Source organism: Oncorhynchus keta, chromosome 26 (assembly GCF_023373465.1).
Source record: "Oncorhynchus keta strain PuntledgeMale-10-30-2019 chromosome 26, Oket_V2, whole genome shotgun sequence".
NCBI classification, from domain to species: Eukaryota; Metazoa; Chordata; class Actinopteri; order Salmoniformes; family Salmonidae; genus Oncorhynchus; species Oncorhynchus keta.
This window is the reverse complement of record NC_068446.1, coordinates 1392891-1415749: the sequence shown is the minus strand read 5'-3', so window position 1 is coordinate 1415749 and position 22859 is coordinate 1392891. Positions and strand designations below refer to the sequence as shown.

The 22859-nt window shown below is 46.7% G+C and overlaps 1 long non-coding RNA gene across 2 annotated transcripts in view; it reads right to left on the bottom strand.

Moving 5' to 3' along the window:
- LOC127911968 (uncharacterized) overlaps nucleotides 1-22859 on the bottom strand; it is a 134393-nt gene that overhangs the window by 85520 nt on the left and 26014 nt on the right. Inside the window, exon 1 of one of the 2 annotated variants that reach the window (XR_008079887.1) lies at nucleotides 18721-18842. The exons of the other annotated variant lie outside the window; for it this stretch is intronic. This is a non-coding gene — a long non-coding RNA (uncharacterized LOC127911968). Of the gene's footprint in view, nucleotides 1-18720; nucleotides 18843-22859 lie in introns of those variants that run through there. 2 annotated transcript variants of the gene reach the window in all.

Sequence of the window (22859 nt, the reverse complement as noted above, 5' to 3'; positions counted from 1 at the left end):
AGGATGACAGCAGTGGTGTAGCCTACGGCGATACAGATAACGCTTATTATTGATATCTACGTAGTGCATTGACGTGAATCACACTGCTGCTCTCATTTACTGTAGCTATTTGCGCCTTACGGATTGTGGTTGTTGTGGATGGCTGTTCTATATGTGTTCTATAATTGTATTTCTTTTGCGACCAGTGGACAGTCCGTGACAATGCGCGCTTGCAACAGCTGCATAGTCCAGATCCCAGGCTACGGAATAAAAGTTTGAGTGAGTTCCTCCCTTTCGTGCGCTTTAGACTTACACCGCTGCAAATTATCGAGATATCAATGTGTCACCCACAAAAAAACATAAACAATAGGCCTTCAGCAAATTCAGCATATGGCAAACATTTTCAACCATGCAAATAGCACTTTTCGGTAGTCTTTAAAGCACGCCATTCCATGAGTGGCCCTCACTATATAATCGTTGCCAAACCCACTTGCTCCAGGTCATCTATAGGTCTTTGCGAGGTGAAGCCCCGCCTTAACTCATCTCACTGGTCACCATAGCAACACCCAATTATTTCGACTCTAGAGCCTATTTATTGTCTTACCTCCCTACTCTTCTACATTTGCACACACTGTACATAGATTTTTTTTTTTAAATGTTATGTTGTGTTATTGACTATGTTAGTAGACCTCTGTGTTGTCGTTTTTGTCACACTGCTTTGCTTTATCTGAGTCAGGTCGCAGTTGTAAATGAGAACTTCTTCTCAACTGGCGTACCTGGTTAAATAAAGGTGAAATATACATTTTTTTTTAAATGTTAAAATGTAAAATGAGAGCAGCATTTATTTTTCAACTCAAAGCAATGAGCTCAATCAGTGCACGTTAGCGTTTTAAGTCACAAACCTAATGACCACTGCAGCGTTGCAATGGTCATTAGCAGCACAGCCACAAAGTCATTCAATCTCACTTTAAACCTACCTGTAACATTCACTACTAACCCTAATGCCTAACCCTAACTTTAAATTAAGATCAACACTTTTGTTTTCACAATATAGCCAAGTTTGACTTTGCATCTAGGGGAAATCACTCAGTTCTGCCTCAAGGACAAGACTCATCCCAATAAACATCAACCTGCCAAATCCATCCTCCATGACAACAAAATAAACATAAACAACAGAGTAATGAATCCTTAGATGTTGGGTCATGCTCAGGTAAAACAATTGGTTAATCTATATTTCCAAGTCATATTCTTGAAGATAAAATAAAATGTATTGTAATGACTGGAAATCTTACAGACTTTTGTTTTTAATGTAAAGATATCGTCTGATTGTATTATTATCTGTAGTAGAAAGCAATGAGAAGAACACTACATAACCAAACCATAAAGTAAAATGCAACATCCATTTATGGCCAGCTGTGTAAACTCTAGCATTGATTTATCTTGCAATGGATGTTGTTTAATTGGTAATACTAATGTTTGTGGTCCTCTAATGCCTCTTAAGGGGAAAGTAATCTAAAAGTAACTCAAATTAATCTGCTTACGTTACTGAGTTTGGGTAATACAAAAGCTATGTTACTGATTACACTTGTGGTCAGGTAACCAATAACTAACGGATTACATTTTAAGAAAGTAACCTACCCAAATCTGGTGTCAGGCGAGCTAAATCAAGCACATCAACTATTTCAAATGATTTCAAATAGGTCTGGGTTCTCCCTGGCCAGGCACCACAGAAAGCTAAGAAGCCACCGGCGAGTCACATAGATCAGTTACCATCTCACATTACAACTACAACATACTGTACATTTAGGGACTTCTCTCTCTCATCTCTCCTCTCATTTTACCCTTAATTCACCATTTCAAAATTAACTCCAGGCTCAAGGCCAAACCAAATCTAGCCTGTATCGCAATGTCGGTCTATTAACCCAAAAATCACCATAAAAAGTTTCATTAAAAAAGGGTATGAACTGAATAAAACAGGGCCGTCAGTTGGAGTGGAGCACTAGCACACACAGAGAGAGGGAGAGATGGAGAGGACCACCCCGACTCTGCTAGTGGAGAGTGTTCTGTCCAACAGCACCACAGGGCGGGTAAGTGAGAGAGAGAGGAGAGAGAATAGAGGAGAGAGGAGACAGAAGAGAGGAGAGAGGAGAGAGGACCACCCCGACTCTGCTAGTGGAGAGTGTTCTGTCCAACAGCACCACAGGGCGGGTAAGTGAGAGAGAGAGGAGAGAGGACCACCCCGACTCTGCTAGTGGAGAGTGTTCTGTCCAACAGCACCACAGGGCGGGTAAGTGAGAGAGAGAGCAGAGAGGAGAGAGGACCACCCCGACTCTGCTAGTGGAGAGTGTTCTGTCCAACAGCACCACAGGGTGGGTAAGTGAGAGAGAGAGGAGAGAGAATAGAGGAGACAGAAGAGAGGAGAGAGGAGAGAGGACCACCCCGACTCTGCTAGTGGAGAGTGTTCTGTCCAACAGCACCACAGGGCGGGTAAGTGAGAGAGAGAGGAGAGAGAATAGAGGAGACAGAAGAGAGGAGAGAGGAGACAGAAGAGAGGAGAGAGGACAGAGGACCACCCCGACTCTGCTAGTGGAGAGTGTTCTGTCCAACAGCACCACAGGGCGGGTAAGTGAGAGAGAGAGAGAGGAGAGAGAATAGAGGAGACAGAAGAGAGGAGAGAGGAGACAGAAGAGAGGAGAGAGGAGAGAGGACCACCCCGACTCTGCTAGTGGAGAGTGTTCTGTCCAACAGCACCACAGGGCGGGTAAGTGAGAGAGAGAGGAGAGAGGACCACCCCGACTCTGCTAGTGGAGAGTGTTCTGTCCAACAGCACCACAGGGCGGGTAAGTGAGAGAGAGAGGAGAGAGGACAGAGGACCACCCCGACTCTGCTAGTGGAGAGTGTTCTGTCCAACAGCACCACAGGGCGGGTAAGTGAGAGAGAGAGGAGAGAGGACCACCCCGACTCTGCTAGTGGAGAGTGTTCTGTCCAACAGCACCACAGGGCGGGTAAGTGAGAGAGAGAGGAGAGAGGACCACCCCGACTCTGCTAGTGGAGAGTGTTCTGTCCAACAGCACCACAGGGCGGGTAAGTGAGAGAGAGAGGAGAGAGGACAGAGGACCACCCCGACTCTGCTAGTGGAGAGTGTTCTGTCCAACAGCACCACAGGGCGGGTAAGTGAGAGAGAGAGGAGAGAGGACCACCCCGACTCTGCTAGTGGAGAGTGTTCTGTCCAACAGCACCACAGGGCGGGTAAGTGTGCCAGACCGCCGACCTCTCTGCCTGCTGCTCTCTTGGACCAGACACACAAGGAGATTTTATCTGTGGTAAAACAAATGATCTTCTAATGGCTTTCTATGGTGTGTGTGTGTGTGTGTGTGTGTGTGTGTGTGTGTGTGTGTGTGTGTGTGTGTGTGTGTGTGTGTGTGTGTGTGTGTGTGTGTGTGTGTGTGTGTGTGTGTGTGTGTGTGTGTGTGTGTGCGTTTGCTCTGTGCGTGCATGCATGCGTGCACCCTGGAGCTATGAAGAGAGGGGTTTTGGGTGTTTGGCTGAACATTGTGGCCCGGTGTCATGTTCTATCCCTCGTAGCATGGAGCACACACACACACACACACACACACACACACACACACACACACACACACACACACACACACACACACACACACACACACACACACACACACACACACACACACACACACACACAGATGACAGCCTATAACTATATGGTGAATCTATCTGGAGACTTTTATCCAAGTTAAACACTGAATTATATAGACTGATATCAACACTGAATCATATAGACTGATATCAACACTGAATTATATAGACTGATATCAACACTGAATTATATAGACTGATATCAACACTGAATTATATAGACTGATATCAACACTGAATTATATAGACTGATATCAACACTGAATGTTATAAACTGACGTCTGGAAATAGACATGTAATTAAAGCTTGAGGGTTATGGCAGTTTAGACAGATTCAAATTAGCTGTGTTGTTAAATTTAGTTTGGTAATAATGAGGAGGACCACAAGTGTTTTTGTTTTCTTACTCTGCACACAAGCTTGACAGGCCTACTATATGAAAACAGGAAAATAATATGAAAGCAAACTCTGAAAATCGAATGGAAACTTCAAAATACTGTTTTCAGAAACATTCCTCCCACTACGACTAAGGAAACCATGTAGTTGATTAGGCTACAGATAAAATAACAGTGATTGTGATGCTCCTTTACAATAAATATCGAGGTTCTGATTTTGGTGACATGATGATCGATGCTTGACTGCAGTTTGACAAATGCAAATATTCTCACTGTTATCCATAATAATCTCATAATGACTAGACTTCCTGTATCTGTGAGCTGTTGGCAAAAGTTATTGTGCCAAAACCAGGGTAGGAACATTAGTTATTTAACTCAACCGTTTTTTTTTTATATACAAAAAAAGTGTTGAAATTACGATGGAAACAGAACTCTTAATTTTTATTCTTAATTTTTATTCTTAATTTTTATTCAGTGAAAACTTGAGAAGGAAATGTACATGTTTTGTGCACTATGTCATGGTGCTTTTTATCTGCAACAGGTCTGTTTGGTTAAAACACCTCTATGTCATGGTGCTTTTTATCTGCAACAGGTCTGTTTGGTTAAAACACCTCTATGTCATGGTGCTTTTTATCTGCAACAGGTCTGTTTGGTGAAAACACCACTGTTTGGAAAATGCGCATATTTTCTTTAATGCGAATTGTAGAATATTTGCATGAATATCTGTCGCCAATTGGACGGAAACCTAGATGGAGACAAAATCGTTTCTTAGTTTAATAGTTGAATTTACAGATGCAATTTAAGGGCACGGAAAATGCCTGGACATACAGACGGACATCAAAACGCGAAAAAAATGGAATATTCTATGATAGAAAGGTTAAAGGTTAAAATGAATACTTCAATTGCTTCAGGCGGGATTTGAGAAAAACACGACTTGTTCCATTTACACTGGAACATTGTTGTTCAGTGTCCGTCTAACAGTTGGCTATTATTCAATTAGTTACAGAGCCATTACAAGGGATAAAAAAAAACTGGTTGGGTTACAACAGTTCAGGCTTAACACAACACAGTACTCCACGACCTATGTCCCCCCATTATTAGACTTCCAGATAGGGAGTTCTAGGCCACATAAACTCATAAAGTTAAGCGGCATGTTGCTACTTATTAGGCCTCCCGGCCATAATTACCTCGTGCCTTGTCTCTTCACTGTGTCCCTGTTGCCATGACGCGGAGCAGGCGTGAAACGTTAGCTACAGCACAATCCCATGAACCCAGTCATGCACACACACCACATTTGTAGTAATTATTTCATAGACGTTGAGTGAAAACAGACCCCAGACTAGAAAGTTTGACTAGACATACATATTTTGAGGAATATGGCATTCTCTATGAGGCTTGGGGGCCCGGGGGTTGTGTGCATACTGTACGGCCCCATGTCACTACTTTCTATGAGGCTTGGGGGCCCGGGGGTTGTGTGCATACTGTACGGCCCCATGTCACTACTTTCTATGAGGCTTGGGGGCCCGGGGGTTGTGTGCATACTGTACGGCCCCATGTCACTACTTTCTATGAGGCTTGGGGGCCCGGGGGTTGTGTGCATACTGTACGGCCCCATGTCACTACTTTTTATGAGGCTTGGGGGCCCGGGGGTTGTGTGCATACTGTACGGCCCCATGTCACTACTTTCTATGAGGCTTGGGGGCCCGGGGGTTGTGTGCATACTGTACGGCCCCATGTCACTACTTTCTATGAGGCTTGGGGGCCCGGGGTTGTGTGCATACTGTACGGCCCCATGTCACTACTTTCTATGAGGCTTGGGGGCCCGGGGTTGTGTGCATACTGTACGGCCCCATGTCACTACTTTCTATGAGGCTTGGGGGCCCGGGGTTGTGTGCATACTGTACGGCCCCATGTCACTACTTTCTATGAGGCTTGGGGGCCCGGGGTTGTGTGCATACTGTACGGCCCCATGTCACTACTTTCTATGAGGCTTGGGGGCCCGGGGTTGTGTGCATACTGTACGGCCCCATGTCACTACTTTCTATGAGGCATGGGGGCCCGGGGTTTGTGTGCATACTGTACGGCCCCATGTCACTACTTTCTATGAGGCTTGGGGGCCCGGGGTTGTGTGCATACTGTACGGCCCCATGTCACTACTTTCTATGAGGCTTGGGGGCCCGGGGTTGTGTGCATACTGTACGGCCCCATGTCACTACTTTCTATGAGGCTTGGGGGCCCGGGGTTGTGTGCATACTGTACGGCCCCATGTCACTACTTTTATGAGGCTTGGGGGCCCGGGGTTGTGTGCATACTGTACGGCCCCATGTCACTACTTTCTATGAGGCTTGGGGGCCCGGGGTTGTGTGCATACTGCCCCATGTCACTACTTTCTATGAGGCTTGGGGGCCCCATGTGTGCATACATGTCACTACTTTCTATGAGGCTTGGGGGCCCGGGGTTGTGTGCATACTGTACGGCCCCATGTCACTACTTTCTATGAGGCTTGGGGGCCCGGGGGTTGTGTGCATACTGTACGGCCCCATGTCACTACTTTCTATGAGGCTTGGGGGCCCGGGGTTGTGTGCATACTGTACGGCCCCATGTCACTACTTTCTATGAGGCTTGGGGGCCCGGGGTTGTGTGCATACTGTACGGCCCCATGTCACTACTTGTCACTACTTTCTATGAGGCTTGGGGGCCCGGGGTTGTGAGGTCACTACTGAGGGGGGGCCCGGGGTTGTGTGCATACTGTACGGCCCCATGTCACTACTTTCTATGAGGCTTGGGGGCCCGGGGTTGTGTGCATACTGTACGGCCCCATGTCACTACTTTCTATGAGGCTTGGGGGCCCGGGGTTGTGTGCATACTGTACGGCCCCATGTCACTACTTTCTATGAGGCTTGGGGGCCCGGGGTTGTGTGCATACTGTACGGCCCCATGTCACTACTTTCTATGAGGCTTGGGGGCCCGGGGTTGTGTGCATACTGTACGGCCCCATGTCACTACTTTCTATGAGGCTTGGGGGCCCGGGGTTGTGTGCATACTGTACGGCCCCATGTCACTACTTTCTATGAGGCTTGGGGGCCCGGGGTTGTGTGCATACTGTACCCCCATGTCACTACTTTCTATGAGGCTTGGGGGCCCGGGGTTGTGTGCATACTGTACGGCCCCATGTCACTACTTTCTATGAGGCTTGGGGGCCCGGGGTTGTGTGCATACTGTACGGCCCCATGTCACTACTTTCTATGAGGCTTGGGGGCCCGGGGTTGTGTGCATACTGTACGGCCCCATGTCACTACTTTCTATGAGGCTTGGGGGCCCGGGGTTGTGTGCCCATGTCACTACTTTCTATGAGGCTTGGGGGCCCGGGGTTGTGTGCATACTGTACGGCCCCATGTCACTACTTTCTATGAGGCTTGGGGGCCCGGGGTTGTGTGCATACTGTACGGCCCCATGTCACTACTTTCTATGAGGCTTGGGGGCCCGGGGGGGCCCCGGGGTTGTGTGCATACTGTACGGCCCCATGTCACTACTTTCTATGAGGCTTGGGGGCATACTGTACGGCCCCGGTTTGTGTGCATACTGTACGGCCCCATGTCACTACTTTCTATGAGGCTTGGGGGCCCGGGGTTGTGTGCATACTGTACGGCCCCATGTCACTACTTTCTATGAGGCTTGGGGGCCCGGGGTTGTGTGCATACTGTACGGTCACCAGGCTTGGGGGCCCGGGGTGTGTGCATACTGTACGGCCCCATGTCACTACTATGAGGCTTGGGGGCCCGGGGTTGTGTGCATACTGTACGGCCCCATGTCACTACTTTCTATGAGGCTTGGGGGCCCGGGGTTGTGTGCATACTGTACGGCCCCATGTCACTACTTTCTATGAGGCTTGGGGGCCCGGGGTTGTGTGTGCATACTGTACGGCCCCATGTCACTACCCCATGTCACTACTTTCTATGAGGCTTGGGGGCCCGGGGTTGTGTGCATACTGTACGGCCCCATGTCACTACTTTCTATGAGGCTTGGGGGCCCGGGGTTGTGTGCATACTGTACGGCCCCATGTCACTACTTTCTATGAGGCTTGGGGGCCCGGGGTTGTGTGCATACTGTACGGCCCCATGTCACTACTTTCTATGAGGCATGGGGGCCCGGGGTTTGTGTGCATACTGTACGGCCCCATGTCACTACTTTCTATGAGGCTTGGGGGCCCGGGGTTGTGTTGTGTGCATACTGTACGGGGGCCCCATGTCACTACTTTCTATGAGGCTTGGGGGCCCGGGGGTTGTGTGCATACTGTACGGCCCCATGTCACTACTTTCTATGAGGCTTGGGGGCCCGGGGGTTGTGTGCATACTGTACGGCCCCATGTCACTACTTTCTATGAGGCTTGGGGGCCCGGGGGTTGTGTGCATACTGTACGGCCCCATGTCACTACTTTCTATGAGGCTTGGGGGCCCGGGGGTTGTGTGCATACTGTACGGCCCCATGTCACTACTTTCTATGAGGCTTGGGGGCCCGGGGGTTGTGTGCATACTGTACGGCCCCATGTCACTACTTTCTATGAGGCTTGGGGGCCCGGGGGTTGTGTGCATACTGTACGGCCCCATGTCACTACTTTCTATGAGGCTTGGGGGCCCGGGGGTTGTGTGCATACTGTACGGCCCCATGTCACTACTTTCTATGAGGCTTGGGGGCCCGGGGTTGTGTGCATACTGTACGGCCCCATGTCACTATGAGGCTTGGGGGCCCGGGGTCTATGAGGCTTGGGGGCCCGGGGTTGTGTGCATACTGTACGGCCCCATGTCACTACTTTCTATGAGGCTTGGGGGCCCGGGGTTGTGTGCATACTGTACGGCCCCATGTGCACTACTTTCTATGAGGCTTGGGGGCCCGGGGTTGTGTGCATACTGTACGGCCCCATGTCACTACTTTCTATGAGGCTTGGGGGCCCGGGGTTGTGTGCATACTGTACGGCCCCATGTCACTACTTTCTATGAGGCTTGGGGGCCCGGGGTTGTGTGCATACTGTACGGCCCCATGTCACTACTTTCTATGAGGCTTGGGGGCCCGGGGTTGTGTGCATACTGTACGGCCCCATGTCACTACTTTCTATGAGGCTTGGGGGCCCGGGGTTGTGTGCATACTGTACGGCCCCATGTCACTACTTTCTATGAGGCTTGGGGGCCCGGGGTTGTGTGCATACTGTACGGCCCCATGTCACTACTTTCTATGAGGCTTGGGGGCCCGGGGAGGCTTGTGTGCATACTGTACGGCCCCATGTCACTACTTTTTGAGGCTATGAGGCTTGGGGGCCCGGGGTTGTGTGCATACTGTACGGCCCCATGTCACTACTTTCTATGAGGCTTGGGGGCCCGGGGTTGTGTGCATACTGTACGGCCCCATGTCACTACTTTCTATGAGGCTTGGGGGCCCGGGGTTGTGTGCATACTGTACGGCCCCATGTCACTACTTTCTATGAGGCTTGGGGGCCCGGGGTTGTGTGCATACTGTACGGCCCCATGTCACTACTTTCTATGAGGCTTGGGGGCCCGGGGTTGTGTGCATACTGTACGGCCCCATGTCACTACTTTCTATGAGGCTTGGGGGCCCGGGGTTGTGTGCATACTGTACGGCCCCATGTCACTACTTTCTATGAGGCTTGGGGGCCCGGGGTTTGTGTGCATACTGTACGGCCCCATGTCACTACTTTCTATGAGGCTTGGGGGCCCGGGGTTGTGTGCATATGACGGCCCCATGTCACTACTTTCTATGAGGCTTGGGGGCCCGGGGTTGTGTGCATACTGTACGGCCCCATGTCACTACTTTCTATGAGGCTTGGGGGCCCGGGGGTTGTGTGCATACTGTACGGCCCCATGTCACTACTTTCTATGAGGCTTGGGGGCCCGGGGGTTGTGTGCATACTGTACGGCCCCATGTCACTACTTTCTATGAGGCTTGGGGGCCCGGGGTTGTGTGCATACTGTACGGCCCCATGTCACTACTTTCTATGAGGCTTGGGGGCCCGGGGGTTGTGTGCATACTGTACGGCCCCATGTCACTACTTTCTATGAGGCTTGGGGGCCCGGGGTTGTGTGCATACTGGGCCCCATGTCACTACTGAGGCTTGTGGGGTTGTGTGCATACTGTACGGCCCCATGTCACTACTTTTATGAGGCTTGGGGGCCCGGGGGTTGTGTGCATACTGTACGGCCCCATGTCACTACTTTCTATGAGGCTTGGGGGCCCGGGGGTTGTGTGCATACTGTACGGCCCCATGTCACTACTTTCTATGAGGCTTGGGGGCCCGGGGGTTGTGTGCATACTGTACGGCCCCATGTCACTACTTTCTATGAGGCTTGGGGGCCCGGGGGTTGTGTGCATACTGTACGGCCCCATGTCACTACTTTCTATGAGGCTTGGGGGCCCGGGGGTTGTGTGCATACTGTACGGCCCCATGTCACTACTTTCTATGAGGCTTGGGGGCCCGGGGTTGTGTGCATACTGTCACGAGGCCCCATGTCACTACTTTCTATGAGGCTTGGGGGCCCCATGTCACTACTTTCTATGAGGCTTGGGGGGTTGTGTGCATACTGTACGGCCCCATGTCACTACTTTTTATGAGGCTTGGGGGCCCGGGGTTGTGTGCATACTGTACGGCCCCATGTCACTACTTTCTATGAGGCTTGGGGGCCCGGGGTTGTGTGCATACTGTACGGCCCCATGTCACTACTTTCTATGAGGCTTGGGGGCCCGGGGGTTGTGTGCATACTGTACGGCCCCATGTCACTACTTTCTATGAGGCTTGGGGCCCCGGGGTTGTGTGCATACTGTACGGCCCTATGCCACTACTTTCTATGAGTCTTGGGGGCCCGGGGTTGTGTGCATACTGTACGGCCCCATGTCACTACTTTCTATGAGGCTTGGGGGCCCGGGGTTGTGTGCATACTGTACGGCCCCGTGTCACTACTTTCTATGAGGCTTGGGGGCCCGGGGTTGTGTGCATACTGTACGGCCCCATGTCACTACTTTCTATGAGGCTTGGGGGCCCGGGGTTGTGTGCATACTGTACGGCCCCATGTCACTACTTTCTATGAGGCTTGGGGGCCCGGGGGTTGTGTGCATACTGTACGGCCCCATGTCACTACTTTCTATGAGGCTTGGGGGCCCGGGGTTGTGTGCATACTGTACGGCCCCGTGTCACTACTTTCTATGAGGCTTGGGGGCCCGGGGGTTGTGTGCATACTGTACGGCCCCGTGTCACTACTTTCTATGAGGCTTGGGGGCCCGGGGGTTGTGTGCATACTGTACGGCCCCGTGTCACTACTTTCTATGAGGCTTGGGGGCCCGGGGGTTGTGTGCATACTGTACGGCCCCATGTCACTACTTTCTATGAGGCTTGGGGGCCCGGGGGTTGTGTGCATACTGTACGGCCCCGTGTCACTACTTTCTATGAGGCTTGGGGGCCCGGGGGTTGTGTGCATACTGTACGGCCCCGTGTCACTACTTTCTATGAGGCTTGGGGGCCCGGGGGTTGTGTGCATACTGTACGGCCCCGTGTCACTACTTTCTATGAGGCTTGGGGGCCCGGGGGTTGTGTGCATACTGTACGGCCCCGTGTCACTACTTTCTTGTTTCACAGTTATTATATTGCAAATCTTTTTTTATGTTATACAACGACACCGATGCTGAATCACAACGTCAAAACTGACTTTTCAAGTTTGATCATGTTTTAAGGCGAATAAACAACGCTGTCCGTTATTCACTACAAGTTGGAACATTCCTGAATGAATATAATTGACATATTAATTTGAAAATAGCACATGCCTGTAAAGTGAAGATAAATGTTGGAAACCCCCTTGTGTCAGATCGATCCCGTCTCATCCGACGCAGTAGCTTCTCCTCTGCCCCGGGTCGGTGATTTCTATGCTTTCTCTGCTGCCAGGTCTGCTGCCAGGTCATTTACACTGCTAATAAAAGCTGTTATCTTCACACGGATGGCATCATTATCAGTTCACTACCAACCAGTGGAGGCTCCTCAGACGAGGAAGGGGAGGACCATCATCCTCAGTGAATTTCATAAAAATACAAATGGTAAACATTTCAAAACTGGAAGCAGACCACTACCTGAAATCTACTTCAGGTAAACTGGAAGCAGACCACTACCTGAAATCTACTTCAGATAATTTAAATAATCCATCCAAATTTTGGCAAGTAGTGAAAGGTTCGGAGTGAAAAAAAGATACACAGCTTCCCAAACAAACAATTGTTGGTAGACACCCAGATTGTAACTGAGAGAACCTCCATTCTGAAAGCCTTGAATCAGCATTTTGTAGATGCAGACAGTTTATTTGAAAAGGTTAAACGTCTAAATGAGCCCCCTGTGAATTTACCTGACACCCCTGTGCACTCCTTCACCAGTGTTCTCATTCTCATCCTTCTCTCTTTCAGAAGTGCGTAAAGCCCTGAAAGAAATTGATGGGAAAAAATCCCCTGGCCCTGATGAACTAGACCCCCGCTTCCTATACCTAGCTGCAGACATCATTGCTCCCCCCTTATCATGTATTTTTAAGCTCACGCTTGATGTTCAGGAAATCCCCAAGTTATGGAAACCTGCTTTTGTAATGCCTCTCCTGAAAGGTGGAGATCCTTTGCTACTTGACAACTATCGACCCATATCAAAATTGTCTGTACTGTCAAAGGTACTGGAGTCCTTAGTTAGTAGGCAGCTAAAGACCTACTTCCAAGAAAACAACATATTAAATGGAATGGAATCAGGTTTTAGGTTTGGCCACAGCATTGTTCCAGCAACATTGAAGGTTTTAAATGACATCCACTGTGCTCTTGACAAGAAGTTACTGTACATTGTGTGTGTCTTTATTGTTTTGTCGAAGGCATTTGACACCGTGGACCGTGCTGGTGCAAAGGTTAAAATGTTGTGGAATTACTGGTCATGCTCTAGATTGGTTTATAAATGACCTATCAAATCGTACACAATGTGCAATGGTGGATGGTTGTAAATCTGAGTCCATAGAGGTGTGCTCAGGTGTTCCGCAAGGTTCTATTTTGGGCCAACTGTTGTTCATTTTGTATATCAACAACATTTGGGATCTTATCGAAACATCGGATGTTCATTTTTATGCAGATGATACTGTTCTTTATTCAAGTGGTATTAGTTTATCTTTAGCTTTTGAAAATGCCCAAAGAACATTTAACATCATACAACAGAATTTGTATGATTTAAAACTTGTTCTAAATTCGGGTAAAACAAAATGCATGGTATTTTCAAATGCCATGCATGTTACTAATCATGTCATTGCTACATTGGCTGGACATACTATAGAGCAAGTCAAGCTGTACAAATATTTGGGTGTGTTGGTTGATGATAAGCTGAGCTTCACTGTGCATGTAGAGAACTTGATAAGGAAGCTCAAGCTGAGAATAGGTTTTTATTACTAGCATGAGGCTTGTTTTTCTTTGGAGGCCAGGAAGGAGCTGGTACGATGTACATTACTGGCGGTTTTAGATTTAAGTAATGTTATATATATATGCAGGCCTCAACCACGACCCTGAGAGCACTTGATTCAGTGTATCATGCAGCCCACAGCCACGACCCTGAGAGCACTTGATTCAGTGTATCATGCAGCCCACAGCCACGACCCTGAGAGCACTTGATTCAGTGTATCATCAACCACGACCCTGCAGCCCACAGCCACGACCCTGAGAGCACTTGATTCAGTGTATCATGCAGGCCTCAACCACGACCCTGAGAGCACTTGATTCAGTGTATCATGCAGCCCACAGCCACGACCCTGAGAGCACTTGATTCAGTGTATCATGCAGCCCTCGGGTTCATTACATATCAGAAACGTCTAACACATCATTGTGATCCCTACAGCGCTGTTGGCTGGTCGTCATTGACCTTGCGTAGGCTTAAACACACTGATTTATGAGGCCATGTTGGGTAAAATGCAATTTTATCTGTTCTTTTTAATCAGGTCAGTAAATAAATATAAATTACGGTACCATTCTCATTTGCTTCTAACAGTTCCAAAAATTAGAACAGGTCTTGGTAGAATAGTTTTAGTTACTCAGCTCCGTGGTCCTGGAATTCTCTCCTGAACATTTTCAAATTTGATGATCTAGTTTCATTGGTGAATTTTAAGCACTTGATCGATGTATACATTATAGAAGAGTGTAATTGTCTTTAGGACAGCTGTTTTTTTAGTCAAGACATTTGTGTGTTTTAACGTAATATGTAATTATTCTACTGTATGTGTATTTATAGTTGTGTTTAATGTTGTTTTAGTGTATGTAAGTTGTTTTGTCTGAAACGTTGTTCCCCTCTTCTGCTATTGGACCAGGTCTCTCTTGGCTGCTATTGGACCAGGTCTCTCTTGGCTGCTATTGGACCAGGTCTCTCTTGGCTGCTATTGGACCAGGTCTCTCTTGGCTGCTATTGGACCAGGTCTCTCTTAGAAAAGAGATGTTATCTCAATGACAAAAACCTGTATAAATAAAGGTTAAATAAAATTTGTAAAAAAAATACAAAGTTATCCTTTTTAGATTAAACTTTACTAAATATGTGACCCGTTTCAGGAAACTAGGCGTATGTCACAGGTCACTACTTCACAGGAGAGCCTTTTGAACATATATATATATATATTATCAACATGCGTTTTTTGGGCAGAAATGCATTCTCGACTATGTGAACTAGGGCTCCTGAGTGGCGCAGCGGTCTAAGGCACTGCATATATTGGTCTGCCATATAGCACACATCTGTCTATTTGAGCTGGTCAGTATGTCTAGGTCTATCTAACGTGGCTTTAAACAAAAAAAACATGTTTTGTGTATTAAAACTGCGTTAGTGTTGCTCTCCACTTTCTGGAGGACAGAGTTTTGAAATCAGCGGAATTGAACTATGATAGTTTCCGGATTGTATCTTCAAACTAAGGGCAACCTTGGCACCCAACAGGAGACGTGTGTCCAACCATTAATGATGTATATGGGTAAGATAGTCTGACTAGCTACATTATCAGATATGACACTTTTCTTTAAATTGGCCAGTCTGGGATATGGCTTTTTCTTTGCAACTCTGCCTAGAAGGCCAGCATTCCGGAGTCGCATCTTCACTGTTGGCGTTGAGACCGGTGTTTTGCGAGTACTATTTAATGACACTGCCAGTTGAGGACTTGTGTGGCGTCTGTTTCTCAAACTAGACACTCTAATGTACTTTTCCTCTTGCTCAGTTGTGCACCGGGGCCTCCCACTCCTCTTTCTATTCTGGTTAGAGCCAGTTTGCACTGTTCTGTGAAGGGAGTAGGACACAGCGTTGTATGAGATGGCAATTTGGCCATTTTCGCATGGAACAGCCTTCATTTCTCAGAACAAGAATAGACTGACGAGTTTCAGAAGAAAGTTCTTTGTTTCTGTAATGGAGTATACTCAACTAGTCGAAAGAAGGAGATTTGCGTTGCTTCTTTAATCAGGACAAGAGTTTTCAGCTGTGCTAACATAATAACGTCTACATCGTATTTCTGATACATTTTATGTTATTTTAATGGACAGAAAATGTGCTTTTCTTTCTTGTACAAAGACATTTTTAAGTGACCTCAAACTTTTGAACGTTAGTGTATGTGGCAGGGTCTACAGGCAATTACCGACTACAAAAAGTACACCAGACACTCAGTGTCAGGAAAACAACCTCTCGTTCAACAACCCCCCTAAACAACCCCCCTATCCACATCGACCAGACAGTAGTGGAGAAGGTGGAAAGTTTTAAGTTCCTCGGCGTACACATCATGGACCAACTGAAATGGTCCACCCACACAGACAGCTGAAGAAATGTGGCTTGTCACCTAAACCCTTACAAACTTTTTCAGATGCACAATCGAGAGCATCCTGTCGGGCTGTATCACCGCCTGGTACGGCAACTGCACCGCCCTCAACCGCAAGGCTCTCCAGAGCGTAGTGCAGTCTGCACAACGCATCACCGGAGGCAAACTATCTGCCCTCCAGGACAACTACACCACCCGATGTCACAGGAATGTCAAAAAGATCAAGGACAACAACCACCCGAGCCACTGCCTGTTCACCCCGCTACCATCCAGAAGGCGAGGTCAGTACGGATGCAGCAAAGCTGGAACCGAGAGACTGAAAAACAGCTTCCATCTCAAGGCCATCGTACTTTTAAACAGCCATCACTAACATAGAGAGGCTGCTGCCAACATACTGACCAAAATCACTGGACACTTTAATAAATGGATTTAATAAAAGTATCACTAGTCACTTTAAATAATGCCACTTTAATAATATTTACATATCCTACATTACTCATCTCATATGTGTATATACTGTATTTTATACCACCTATTGCATCTTGCCTATGCCGCTTGGCCATCACTCATTCATGTATTTCTATGTACATATTCTTATTCCATCCCTTTAAGGTAGTTGTTATGAATTTGTTTGATTACTTTTTAGATATTACTGCACTGTCGGAACTAGAGGGACAAGCATTTTTCTACACTCGCAGTAACATCTGCTAACCATGTGTACGTGACAAATAACATTTGATTTGATTTACTGACTGTACACTGTAACATTACTGCATGATTGTAGCAGATTTACTAAAGCGTTAGTTCTATTATGTTGAAAATGACATTACTTTAGCTAATATTGTGACAAAGATGTAGGCTATATGTAGCAGTTATGATATGGTTTGGCTTGGAAAGGTTTTTTTGCCTGGTCACATACAGCTGATGTGTTGTGCATTGATGTCCACAAGCGAAGGGACACGGTGAAAGGAGGAGAGCACATAGATGCGAGAAGGAATATAACATGGCTGCAATGAAAGTGAACTGCGTGATCAGGGGTGTATTCATTCCGATGATACTATTGAAAAATGTAAACCCTCTTAAAGCATTAGGCCTACTTTTTCGAAAATTCTGTTAAAAATCGCGCAACATTTCAACGTCCTGCTACTCATGCCAGGAATATAGTATATGCATATGATTAGTATGTGTGGATAGAAAACACTCTGAAGTTTCTAAAACTGGTTAAATCACGGCTGTGACTATAACAGAACGTGTGTTTCGTGAAAAAGCCCAAGGAAAACTGATTAAAAAAAAAGGAAAAAAAATATCAATGCGCCAGTTCCCTGTATTGTCTATGGCAAGGCAAAATAGATAGGGCCCTGTTTACAAGTCCTACAGCTTCCACACGATGTCGCCAGTCTTGGAAATTGCCTTGAGGTTGTTCCTTGGTCAAATGAAGAAGAGACATCCGGCCCACGACAGGATGTTTTGGAAGAGACATTTTCGACCATCATTTGAAGACGTGGAGCTATTGAATACACATCGCCCCGTGATCAATTTGATAGATTATTAACGTTTACTAATACCTAAAGTTGGATTACAAAAGTAGTTTGAAGTGTTTTGTCAAAGTTTATAGGCAACTTTTTTTATTTTAAAAAATGACGTTGCGTTTTGAAACTGTGTTTTTTCCTGGATCACACAGTCTTCATAAATGGATATTTAGGGTATATATGGACCGATTTAATCGGAAAAAAGACCCAATAGTGATGTTTATGGGACATATAGGAGTGCCAACAAAGAAGCTCGTCAAAGGCAATGAATGTTTTATATTTTATTTCTGCGTTTTGTGTAGCGCCGGCTACGCTAATTATTTTGTTTACGTCCCCTTCAGGTATTTCGGGGTGTTGCATGCTATCAGATAATAGCTTCTCATGCTTTCGCCGAAAAGCATTTTAAAAATCTGACTTGTTGGCTAGATTCACAACGAGTGTAGCTTTAATTTAGTACCTTGCATGTGTGTTTTAATGAAAGTTTGAGTTTTAACGAGTGCTATTAGCATTTGCCGTGGCGCATTTGCATTTTCTGTTGGCTAGGTGGGACGCCAGCGTATCGGGTGACGCCAAGAGGTTTTAAACGTCTGTCACCTCAAATGTTTGTCTCAACTTGTGTGCACCCACTTTGTAAACTTTCATTCATGGGCTAGGTTGTAGCAACCTCACCATGGGTATAGGGAAAAGTTGAGTATCTTGTAGTACCTAAACCTATCGGTGTTACATTGAACTGGGTGAATGGAATATGATTGACAGTAATCCAATATACTGTAATAGAAATAATGCTCATGAAAAAAATTGTCCTCCCACATCTTAAACGGCACTAACCACCACTGCTGTCAATGCGCACAACACACACTTTACTATCCTTATCACATACTTAAACCGTGACATTCCCACAGACGGGGCCTGGGCCTGTGCATGGGCAGTATAACTAGAACTTAGACTGTTAACTATGGTGGTATGTATGCCTACTATGGGATGGCGAGGGCCTGAACTGTAACACCATCCAATCCAAACGCTTGTTGAGCAGGTTAAACTCAGGTTATCAGAACTCTCCAGCCTGGAGGTGTAAGCCTTATGGAAACACAGGGAGGGATACCCAAACCCCCAGCCCAATCCACTAATACATGTATTTGAACACACACACACACACACACACACACACACACACACACACACACACACACACACACACACACACACACACACACACACACACACACACACACACACACACACACACACACACACACACACACACACACACACACTAGAGCAGGCAAACATGCACACCTGTACTCCCCTGGCCAGTAAAGCTCATACCTCGGTCTGGAGTGGGCTGTGGGTCTCCTCCCTCCCTAGTTGTAGCGGTGTACTGCTCCAAACAAACACAAACACACACCACTCTTACCCTAATGGACTGCTGAGTAACACAAAGCCTGCTCTGTTACTTTCCCTGCTGTCAATGCGTGTTCCTTTACTGGCAACAGCACAGCCGCGTTGAGGTGTGTGCTTCTGTGTGCGTGTGAATGGGGCAGCGGTGGCCGTTTAACCTCGCCCTGCGGAAAGTCCAATAAAACCACAGGCCGTGAAAAGCGAGCAGGCAAGAAAAAACATGCCAGGAAATCTCTCTCTCTCTCTCTCCCTCCCTCCCTCCCCTCCCTCCCTCCCTCCCTCCCTCCCTCCCTCCCTCCGTCCGTCCGTCCGTCCGTCCGTCCGTCCGTCCGTCCGTCCGTCCGTCCGTCCGTCCGTCCGTCCGTCTGTCTGTCTGTCTGTCTGTCTGTGTCTGTCTGGAACATGTTGGCTCTACTCCAGTCTGTGTGACCAATCATGTGTCTGTCTGTCTGTCTGTCTGTCTGTCTGTCTGTCTGTCTGTCTGTCTGTCTGTCTGTCTGTCTGTCTGTCTGTCTGTCTGTCTGTTTGTCTGTCTGTCTGTCTGTCTGTCTCTCTCTCCACTTCTGTCCTTTTTTTCCTGCTTCCATTTTTGGTTTCTTTGATGAGAGAAGGGAATGGAAATATGTAAGACACGGGCTACATTGGCACATCTGGGGATGGATGGGGGAATGGAGAGGTGGAGGAAGAGGGGAGTCTTGGGGAGGATGTTTGCCGACAGTGGGAAACGAGACACCCCTCCCATCTCATTCTACCCTACCTCACTCCACCCTACCCCACACCAATCTAGTCCACTTGGCCAGGAGAGGGGCATGGAGGTTAGTCCTGGGGGGTGGTTGTGTGTTAGCTTCAGAGTGAGAAGGAGAGGTCAGACAGGGGATCAGGCATTGTGTTGGCTCTGGTTTCTCAGGTTTGGGGAGGTTGTAGGGGAGGGGCGTTGAGTTGGCACTGCAGGGTTATTCAGGGTCTCTTGGTGGCAGTAACTCTGTCATTATAAAGATGCTATAATACCACTGAGCCATAACACTGAGGGATGATGAGTTATGAAGTCTGCCGTCACGTTCCATGACGGATGAACCTTACCCAGCCTTACAGACAGACAGACCTCAAAATGGCTGTCTGACTCACGCTACCAGTGTGTGTGTGTGTGTGTGTGTGTGTGTGTGTGTGTGTGTGTGTGTGTGTGTGTGTGTGTGTGTGTGTGTGTGTGTGTGTGTGTGTGTGTGTGTGTGTGTGTGTGTGTGTGTTTCCTCTCAGTCCAGGAAGCTAAGCAGTGTGTTTGTTGGTAAGCTTACCTTTACTCACACACACTGGTCATTGCAGCTGGAGTACATATTCAGATACAGAGTGGCTTATTTAAGTGATCATGCCCAAGAAGCCAGTGTTTGGAGGATATATTGGCTCGGGTGTTGTTAGGCCCAAACTGTGCCAATATATCTTCCATACACCTCCGAGGACACTATCACTTTTATACAACGGGTTACCAACGTTCAGGAAACTAGGCGTATGTCGCGTGTTACTCAGTAGTAACATTCGAATGTAAACCATTTTTTAAAAATCAAAATGTGTTTTTTTGGGGCAGAAAGGCCTTCTGAACATGTGAACTTTCATGTGCCTTCTTAACAAACTTAACAAACTTTACGAGCCTAGTTGGTTTAGCCACAGAAAAAGTCAGCAGCCTTCCCACTAACCGTGATAGGCCTAGATAATGAGTGGGCTGGACATGCCGAGAGATGAGTTCGGATTGGTCTGCCATGTAGCGCACTTCTGTCTAACAGTGCTATTTTTAAATATATTGCGTGATAGAACTGCCGAAGTGTTGCTATCCATTTTCTGTTTTGAAATCAGGGGAATTAGAGTATGGAGATGGGAAAACAGATGTCTCCGGATTACATATTCAAACTAAGAGCAGCCATGGCATCTGTGAGAGAGTGAGAAGTGTCCATGTATACGGGTATTCAGATATTACACATTTCTAATTTTGTCAGAAAGTCATTTTCATTTCAAGTTAAAGTGAACTATTAGCTAGCTAGCTAACGTTAGCTGGCTGGATTGCTAGCTAACATTATATTTATGATCTGTGTAGTAATATTATTTGTATCTTAGAGCTTTTGCTAGTTTGCTTTGCTAGTTATACCTAATCTTAGCTACCTAACATTGAGCCTGATTGTTTAGCAGATTCATGCAGGGTGGTAACGTCATGAGTTGGGATTATGGTTCAATGTTTAGCTAGCTTGTTATATGTCTTAACAAAAGACTCCACTACGCAAGTATCCATTTCAATAGGGCGACTAAAATGGTGAGTGAGCTGTTCTCTCATTTGTGTCTGGAAGTAGCTAGCAAACTAGCCCGTTAGCCAGTTAGCTTGGGTGCTTGACTGCTGTTGTTAGGTCAGCCAGCTAACGTTATGTGTGTATGATCTGTGTAGTAATATTATTCGTATCTCAGAGCCATTTTCTTTGTTGTTATAGCCTAGCTCGCTAACATTGAACCTGGTTGGTTAGCTATCTGCAGATTCATGCAGTGTAGTAACATCATGAGTTGAAATTATGGTTCAGTGTTTAGCTAGCTAGATGTCTTAGAAAAGACTTCACTATGCAAAGGAACCATTTCAATAGAATGTTAATGTTGTCACTGTGACAACTGTTGATAAACGTAGCTGTAAATTCGCTGTGGCTGTCTACTCCGATTTCAGAGCACTCTAATCTGTGTGTGCCAGAGAGCAGAATATCTGATGAATTTACGAACACTCGTTGAATATGGCCAGTGTTGATAAATGTTGGCAAAAAAGTGTAAATTATTGCCAGCAGAACACTTGCAGTGACCAATGCTCTAGATAACATAAAAACAGCATAACCAGCTCTATTAGGGCAAGGAAAATGGTCAGAGTGAGCTGTTCTCTCATTTGTGTCTGGAAGTCGCTATCAAGCTAGCCAATGTTAGCCAGTTAGCTTGGGTACTTGACTGCTGTTGTTAGGACAGAACGCTTGGATCAACCCTTAAAGAGATGGGTGGGGCTAAAGCTTAAGAGGGTGTGAACAATTCTGAATGGGTGTCGACAAAGAAGAGGTCTCCAGTAGGTATACCAAAACATTCAAAGGCCATTTTCTCAAAAGTGAGATTACAAGTCTATCAACTTTCAAAGCACAATTACTTTTCCATTGTTCCTCAAATGTAGTGTATGATATACCACTTTCTAGCTCTACTTTTTATCCAATGTAAAATAAAAACACATTGAAAACGTTATTTTGATGAATGTATTCATACTATTTCATCCTTCTACATGATTTAATCCCGATACTAATCTCATATTACTACCCAAATCGGCTGGTCGTTTGTTCTATTGGTTCGGTTGCCAGAGACGCAACCCAGTCATTCAGTCTTTTCGTTCTGCATCTATGGATCCAGTCGTTCATTTGAAACGTTCCATTGCCATACTAGCTGGCAACGTTCTTATCCCTTGCTTGCAAACTAGCCAACTACGGCTGATATACAGTCAAGAAAAACAATGCAACCAGAATAACAGCGAAGTAGCTGCATTAGGGTTTGTTTAAGCTGTTTTCTACTGACATTTATTTGGATACATCCATAACAATGAGCTAATGAGGCGTGATTTCACCTGGCATAGGACATTTGCTCACTCGTCAGGACACGGTTGTTTAGAGGCTAGGCAACAACACAACAATCACTTCACACTGAAGCTGGAAAGACTGCACCATTGCAGCACTTCTTTAATTTTACCTCTTTTCAATTGACATGTATTATATGGCCATAGAAATTATGCTGATTCATGATTTCGACTGGCTGAGAAAAAGCTGCCTGCCTCTCATCCCGACTCCCAATTTACTATGGGACATCTGGAGATCGAATTTGAATATTGAAACAATTTTGCAAATGTCGGAGAGACAGACAGCAAGGTTTATACAAATATCTCCCTGTTGAAAACTAAATGTTAGTCTAAAAGAAATGTGAGATGTTTTTATAAAGTTTATAAATTGACTGGCTGGGCTGATGAGATGGATTGCGCAGCCAGATGGAACTGAATAAATAGGCATTTTAACACGATAGAT